We start from the raw sequence: 8,449 nt of genomic DNA, 5'->3' as shown, positions 1-8,449 counted from the left end.
TAATATAACATTCTTTGTATTAGATGTTTTGCGCTCAGGTTTGGATGATAGAGGGTCACCAGTGACCCCACAGTCATATGCAGTAGCGACTGTCGGTTCTCAGACAGTGCCATGGTCGAGGACCCACCTGGCTCACAGCATGTCCGACTCGGCCAGAGGATAGAGAGATCATCCATATCCAGAGCCACTCGTAAGTACTACATGCTCAATTAATATGTTTAAAATTTAATAATTTTAGAGTTAACATTTATTTTTCGAAATCAATTTTGCAGTACATTCAGAGAGCCTTCTACATCTCGTATCGTTACCGAGATCGTACGTCGATTGATGTCGGGACTGATGAACAAGTTCTCGAGTTGGTTGTCGGGAGCTCATGATGCAGCCTGAGAGATATTTCTGGTAAGTTAAAACTAGTTTAATTTTTAATTTTTGATACGTTGGTATTTTAATTATGTATTAATACATGCTTGCTTCTATCTTGTGGGAGTACTATTGATTCGAGACTCTTTAAGACGAGGAGACTGACCGTTGGATCTTCGAGGAGGTGGCCACACGGAGATTCCAAGATGGCCTCTACCGCCTTAGACAGTCCGCCATCTAACACAACGATTCCTAGTCACCATCGAACTGCAGGTCCTTCATGGATTATTAGATGCAGACGAATATATGACAAGCCCTCTGCGACCAATGGAGCAGTGAGGAGTACTCCAATAGGTGGCATAGGGCCCGACAGAATCGAATCATCCAGTAGGATTCAATCAGGCACACGGATGGCTCGATTGGTACACATGTTGTGGCCGACAGACTGGTAAAAAATTTATACCAAAACTTTTCACTAAAACTGTAAAAAGTCTTATATGCATGTTTTAATAAATTTAATTTTATTATTTACTTATTGTAGATATAACAGCTGGATCATCCACCAGACCAGCTATAGTTGTGGGAGGCCACACACCAGTCTAAGAGGACTGGTGACTATTTAGATTCTATATCACAATAAATTATGATAAGAACTCCAAATTTTATTAACTAATGAAGTTGTTACAGTATCTAATTTTTATATTAGAACTAATATATTTTTGAATTATATAAATGCATTATGCGGAATACGTTGCTGAGAGGTACAACGATGATCCATCTTTTCAGCCCCCCTTGATCTTGAGGGATGGCTCAACACCACCGAAGGGGTGAGTAAAAGCTGGATCATAAGATTTGGCCACAACTCTGACCCTTCACCAGCTCGATATCGACCTCGACGTCCCAGACCTGGAGCGATGCACACATGGAGGAGGTCGTGCAGAGGCTTTTGAGCCAGCAAACTCAGAGCCTCCTATATGCCATCCATGATACGGTCGTGGAGCTTCTCCAAGATCCGCAGCTACGCAACCGGTTGGGCTCGTCATCCCAGCCATCACATCAAATAATTATATTACTAAATTTTTTTATTTATTTTAAGTTTTCATATTTAGAAACTTCATATATTTAGGTTTGAGTCTGAAAAAGAGATTAAAGAGCTAAAAATTCAATCTAACCGTCTAATCAATGGATCGGGGGTGTCTATAGCTTCGTATCATCGAATAGAATGTGTATGAACAATCTGTTTGGGAATCGAAGAAGTGATCAAAAAATATGCCTCCATATCAAAAGATATACCTCCGTGTCGAAACTTACTAATATTGTTTTATTTTTTTCATTACAAGATATGGAGACATTCAACTTTCATCCATCAGCTATTGGAGAGAAGCTGGAGGAGGAGGCAGACGATGATGAGGATCGGATCTGATTTTTTTTTATGTATTATATTTTTTTTGATACTGATTGTAAAAAAAATATATAATTTATATTTTTAATATAATATAATTAATTTTTAATTTTTGTTGTCATGTTATCTTTGGATTTTAATTATAATAGGTATTAGAAATCATAATTCATTATGATTAATTAAAATAGATTTTAAAAATATTTTTATTAATTTTTTAAGAAATAAAATTAATTATTAGCAACGGTATTAGTGACGGCATTAGTGACGATATCGCTATCTCTAATATTTTTTAATTTTTTTATTTAATTTAAAATTTAAAAAATTAAAGATGACATTAGCGACAGTATTTTTTATCGCTAATAATTATTAGCAACAGTGTTAGCCATGAAAATACTATCATTGATATTTTTTTAAATTTTTTAAAAAAATTAATTTAAAAATTAAAAAATATTAACGATGGAGTTATTATATCGCTAACGCCATCGCTAATAGTCATATTAGTGATAGCGATATTTTTCATCGCTAATAAGGATATTTAGCGATAAGATTTTTTTAGATTGATTGTTACGACGGAATTAACGACGACGATGTTATTAGCGATGGCAGCTGGACTATTAGTGACGGCAAATAGCCATCGCTAATAGTCCAGATTCTTGTGGTATTCTCACTACTGCATCCATATGCATTGGATCCTCTTTTCTGAGACGCATTGGGTCATGCTCCATCAAAGGCTCCAGCCCCTACTCAGAATGCCCCTCTTTAGCTTGGGCTCCAGGATCACATGTCACCTCCTTCGACTGAATTGATGCCCTTTCCTCCTCTCCTAAGGTTCTGGCTAAAAAAATGAAGACCCCATAGCCTCCAATTACAAGTTGCTAACTTCGCTCAGGCCTCTGGGAGTGCCAGAGCCTTGCCCTTAGCTGTGTTCGTCATAACAGACCCTTTTTTGGACCCAACAAGCCCTGAAACCTACCCATTGGGCTTCACAAGCACTTGACCCGCATCAAAATTAAGGGACCTGGTCCTTTTATGCTATGTTGAGCCCACTGCAAAAGACCCCACCATCTTACCCCTAGATAAGCCCTCGCTCGCATCCCGATCCAGCGCCAATGGGGCCAAACTACTTAGCGGGCTGGGCTGCACTTGGGCTCAGGTCTGAGGGGCTTCCCTCACCAATCTCGATGCCCCTATTGCCCGATCTAGTCGTTGATTTAGGCCTGGGTCAAATGCGCGATCTCCATCATGCAATTTGGCTGGCTTGATCCAACCATTGGATCCCACTATCGAGTCAACCCGATCCGAGTCGCCTGGCTAGCATTTGGCTCAGACTCAATGGGCCAAGTTAACTCGACCTCTTTCTTTCTCAAGCCAGTCGATCCCTCTGACTCGAGCTACCATTGGCGAACTGGCCACCACTCATGGCCCCATGCATGGCCTGTTAACAGCCGCTTCCAACTTCTCCCCTTCGACCCGAGCATCCATCTCCAAGCTCAAACCAGCTACCTAGACTCCTCCCCCTCTAGCTAGGCACACCTCCTCTGGAGAATGTAATCAACCACATTGGAGATAAATACCATCAAGGCTCTCATAGACGAACCTCTACCAGAGGTGGCCCTTCGGGCCCTTGGTCTGCACCCCTAGTCTTAACGGATGAAAGATGTCGACCTTCATGCATGCTCGGGCAAATCTGAGCCTCCTCTGCTTCACTGTGCAGTCATCCATCGAGGAAAGCTCCTCGGCCAAGTGGAGGATTCCTCGGATCACCGTCTCTCCCCAGAACTCCACCGAGAGCTGTGGCAGTCAGACCCAAATCAGGGCTGATCTGATGGCCCCCTTCGATGAGAAAAATTCGGACTGCCAGGGCTTCACCACCATCATCTATCTGGCAACCACCTATGGCTGGTGGAGAACCCAATCCCTCTCCCTAGTCTCCTTAAACCTGAAGAGAAAGAACCTCTTCTTAAGCCTGTACCCTATCACCTCCCCTTTCAGCCCAACCCGCAGCTAGAACTCCCTCGCCACCACCTTCGTCACCACTCTCCAACCAAGGCTCCTCACCACCACCATAGAGGCTGCCCAACTCTCTGATTCCTCTCTCAAATTCTCCTTCGAAAGCTTGACCACTTTCAGAAACCATCTGATGAGTTCGTCCACCTCCTCTAATGACAGCTCCAACGAGATCCACACGGTGCACCCTTACACTGCCCTCCTGCAGTTTGAATCTGACCTATCTCCCACTTTCAAGGTCCCCAGGTGCTTCTCAGGGATGCCCGCCATCCTCTCTAGTGCCGATGCTCGCTACGGCCAGTCAAATCATTGGCAATCAAAAGAAAAGTGGACCACAGTAATGATTTCGAAGTACAATGAAAAAAATGTAATGGTCGCTATTCAAACTCCACCAGTAATAGAAAAGATGCATTTGAACTAAATTTGCAGACTGTCGCAATAGAATTTTGTTCCATAAAGGTTTTGGAGAAACAAAAAGGCACTTGTCAAAAAATTGGAACATAATTTTTATTTTATTTTATGTTTAAGATGTAAATGGAGGAGGTAAGAGTCTCCCACAAAGGGAACAATTTATTTATTTTTTTCTCTTTTTTTTTGATAAAGTTTATTTTTTCTTTCAAGTTAGCTCTCTTGCAACATTAATTGATTTAAATCTTCAATCATAAGAGAAGGAAATATCTTAGCTAACGACCAGAATGAAGCACAGGGAAAGGTTTATCTCACATCTTCCACGATTAGTGCTGCATCCTAAATGGATGTTTATTCATAAGGACATTAAACCCCTCTCTTGATCTTGTGACGAGTGTCCAAATGCTGAGGCGATCTAAATATCTTGGAATGTAAACTAGCTCCCAACAAGAAATCAAATGATGGATATATAGAAGCCAGGCAGGTGGAGTGAAGCCCAAAAGATCGTGATATTACAACTAACAAAACCATAACAGAACTGCTATTAAAGTTGAAAAGCTCTTAAGCTTTTATTATTATTATTTTTTAATATTTCAATTCATTATCTAGGCTTTTCATATAAGATTTCTGGTTCACTTGTCATAAATAGGACAACACACTCTGAATGGTAGGAAGTAAAGTGACTTAAATTTGTCTTCCAATTTCTCATATGTTGATACCTAAATTAGACATTCAGTTTGCCTCATCTTTACTAATTTTCTTTTTTCTCTCCAAATATGACTTTAGAAGACTCTGTTGATCTATACGAAAAAGAGACAAGCGAACCAGCCAAAAGTTAGAGTGCATCCATCAAGAACTAACATTTGGGAAAAAAAAATAAAAAGATCTCCCCTTGCCAAATTGGCATCACATCCATACATGTCCTTCCCTTTCTTCTCGTAGCTAGTTAGCGCAATGGAATTTTTCTTAATCCCCGCGCAACTAACAGCAGCAAGTTAAAGAAATGGGAGAGGGCACTCGATCTATTCACACTTTCATTCAACAAAAAACATAAAGCAATCAAAAGTCTCGCACATCAAACTTCTCATACACAAACATATTAGCAAATCAAAACCCAGAAGCCAACCAATTAAGCAGGTCTCCAGGAAGTGAAGCATGGCCAAAATTTAGAAGCGTCTTCCTAGTACCCAGTAGCCAAGCAAGTCTCCCAAAACAGCCTGTCATCATCCCCCGAATCCACCACCTTCACCTCCTCGTCTTCCTTCTTCTCCCTGGCATTCGCCTGCAACCACACAAGTACTCCCTTCTCATGATCCACACCGTGAGCACCATCACTTTCATCACCATCACTTTCTCCACCATCATCCGATCCATCCTCAATTTGAGCTCTACCAAACGACTCGCAGCTGCATGACTCTGCATCATCATCATCGTCGTCGTCGTCGGCTGCTCGTTCTTGCATGCATGCAAGGCCGTGGTCATCGACCAGCTCCAAGTCGGTCTCGGAGTCGCCGCTCCCTTCCGACGCCGGCAGAGGGGTGGATGGTTGAGCTATGATCCAGCAGTCCATCATCCCAATCGGTGGAATATGGCTGAAAAGAATAAGCTCATATGCAGCAACATATATTGCTCCAGTAGGAATGTTTGTTGAAAAGCTTTTGTGATGCTTCCAAAGGTGGGCAATTTATTGACCCGGCAAGAGTTGTGGTGGTGGCGTCCAAAGGATGGTTACTTGTGCCGAGAGGGGATTACTTCCAAAAGAGGAGAACGAAGGTTAGGAATCATTTCTTCTAGAGGGGAACTTTTGATGGCGAGTTGAATCCCACGCACACCGCTTTTCTAGAAGAAAAATGGTACCATGAAAAGTAGAATTCGTGGTCCCATGGATGACACCAAGACACGTTTCTTTTTTGACTACCTCAACGAAATCTTTGAGCGCCATTGTTTTGTTCCACGAATCTATATTTTTTTAAATAAATATTTTTTAAATAATATTTAAATAAAAATATAATTTATTTATATTTTTTTATATATTAAAAAATAGTTCAAAAATATTTTACTCATATTTTTTTACATTAGTAGTTTTCTTGATAAGTTGCTAAAATCTATCCATATTTTTCATAATATTCTTTATTATATTATATATAATAATATAATATATTATATTATTATAATAATATATTAAATTATAATATTAATATAATATAATATATATTATGTAATATTATAATATATAACAATATTGTATATTATATTATATTATTATAAATTAAATAAATTTTATTATATATAATATAATATATTATTTTATTAATATCATATGTTAATATAATATAATATATATTATTATATATACTATTATATTATATTATGATATACTATATTATATTATTATTATTAAGTTAAGGATATATTAGGAATGAATTAAAAAAAAAAAATTTTTGATTGATGGAAAAATGATTTAGCCACCCTCTAGGTGGATAAGATTTTTTTTCATTTGATCGATAAATACTATCTATAAAAAAGTAACTTACTCATCTTGAAATATATGAAAACATGGATAAGTTAATTAATGAAAAAATTGACCAACTATTCTATAATATTTATCTATAAAAGAATAGATCCTAAAGGAAAATGATTGGAATCTAATCCGAGGACATTATGCAAGGTTTGTGCGAATTCATTGGCTGAGCTTGATTGTTACTTGTTGGATTCTCGCTGCTCAACCAATAGAAATGCAATCTCATTTTGACCCAAGTCCAATTAGCACAACCATGGGATAACACGATATGTATCTTTCCAAATATCAAGAGAAATAGGATATGGTCTCTCTAAAATCTCTCCTTACAGATGGGTATGCGGCTCTTTGGTTGGAATTTTGGCTATTTAGGTGCTAAATATTGTGGATGATGTGTGGAAATCATGCAACTGCTTTGTTGGCAGTTTTTGAATTACCCACCCACATGTTTTGGCACCATGCCTAACCTTCGATATAATAATGCAGGGTGGACTCGAGTCAAAAGGTGAAGAAACTGACAGAAATCCATACCAATGTTTGTCGAGAAGGACAGAGGATCTTACTCAATGTCAAGGTAGCTTTTTCTCAGAGCTTGTTCTTATCTCTCTTGTATCTATGTTTGCTGTACTGCAAATTGGTACTTCATGCCCGTTTAATGAAGACAGCGGCGCAGAAACCGGAGGACCGAATCCGGGAGGGTCATGAAGTTTGCCTTTGTTCTAGAAAAGAGATATTCTCTTCTTGGATTTCATTTGAGTTTGTTGTTTGGGCCCAAGGGGTTGGGTCGTTCCCTTCGCTTGATCCACGTTTAACCCACCAAGTGTGGTTGAAATGGGTCTGCAAATATTCCTCAAAAGAAATCGATGTGAGATTAATCAGGATTCATCACCCTTTTAATATCATTGACAATTGGGTATTTGGCAAAAACGATCACATATTTTTAGTTTTGATAAAACGAATCGGATTTTTTGGTATTTGCAAAAATAGTGATTTCATTTTTTTTTTTTTTTCCCCAATCAAAATGTCACTCATCATGTTATCTCATTATGTGGGGACGAAACAGAGCAAGTGTAACAAAATATACAACAACGGATTCTGAGATATTGTGGTGAGGGAATTTTTTGGCCAGGGGAAGTGGAAAAATTGTTCCTGCACAAAAAAAGGGAAAGACTGGACCGATTCTGCCAAAAGTGAAAGTATTTTGATTTTTTTTTTTTTTTTGTTTGATAACATGGATAAAGTAAACCATCCGAGTATAGGTATCATTGTGGGAATCAAAAAACAAAATACCGAATAATTGAACAGGAAGATTTGTCAAAAAATTTTGTAATATGGTTCCAATATGGTTGGCCATATGAGATAACATTCGACCAGCTGCACGATTAGCTTTTATACACACACACACACACACACACACACACACACACACACATACACACACACACACCTCAATAGAGAGTAATACATACATCAATTGCCTGCATTCTTGTAGAAGAGGATAGAAACTGGCATCAACAAACAGTGGATCAAAAAGCTATTTGATAACTGTTAAAAGGTCTCCCTCCAAACAAGTATGGGAAGCCCTCGATGCTTATATAGCGTAATTCAACCCCTCACACACCACATGCAGATCTGCTATTGGAACTATTGTTTCCAAGATCCTAATACCATCTGCAGCTACTAGAACACCACTAGTACTTCTAATAACGAAGTTTACTCCATCAAAAATACTTCTCTCCCGTGTACTACTATCA

This window comes from Elaeis guineensis, chromosome 5 (assembly GCF_000442705.2).
Source record: "Elaeis guineensis isolate ETL-2024a chromosome 5, EG11, whole genome shotgun sequence".
Classification (NCBI taxonomy): Eukaryota; Viridiplantae; Streptophyta; class Magnoliopsida; order Arecales; family Arecaceae; genus Elaeis; species Elaeis guineensis.
The sequence above is the reverse complement of the archived record's forward strand: the minus strand, read 5'-3'. Positions refer to the sequence as shown.